Source organism: Scylla paramamosain, chromosome 45 (assembly GCF_035594125.1).
Source record: "Scylla paramamosain isolate STU-SP2022 chromosome 45, ASM3559412v1, whole genome shotgun sequence".
In the NCBI taxonomy this organism is placed as follows: Eukaryota; Metazoa; Arthropoda; class Malacostraca; order Decapoda; family Portunidae; genus Scylla; species Scylla paramamosain.
Window position 1 is genome coordinate 4,872,501 of NC_087195.1, and position 295 is coordinate 4,872,795.

Consider the following 295-nt stretch of genomic DNA (forward strand, 5'->3'; position numbering starts at 1 on the left):
CAAATAAATGAGAAACAGTACTTGTGCATGACGGCGCGGGGAAGCGGGAGAAAACGGGTCGGAAGATGGAGGGGAAAATGGGAAATATAAACTTATCCGATGGTTCCCTTTTGGCTTGACTGTTCCATTATTTTGGTGGTACTTGCTAGGTTGGTGCAGTGCTGTATTGCAGAGAGGTGACCTGTATTTACTTGGCCTGTGTCCCTCTTACATAGAAAAACTGTCATAAAAAATAATAATGGGATGTGTGAACGACTGTGCTGCGCCGTGACGATCACCAAATTGCGCAACTTAA

At 44.7% G+C, this 295-nt stretch overlaps 1 long non-coding RNA gene across 1 annotated transcript in view; it reads right to left on the minus strand.

Moving 5' to 3' along the window:
- LOC135094470 (uncharacterized) overlaps positions 1 to 76 on the minus strand; it is a 53,721-nt gene extending 53,645 nt beyond the window's left edge. The window contains exon 1 of the long non-coding RNA XR_010263824.1: positions 1 to 76. This exon is cut by the window's left edge and continues 112 nt beyond it. This is a non-coding gene — a long non-coding RNA (uncharacterized LOC135094470).
- Between the last annotated feature and the right edge of the window lie 219 nt (positions 77 to 295).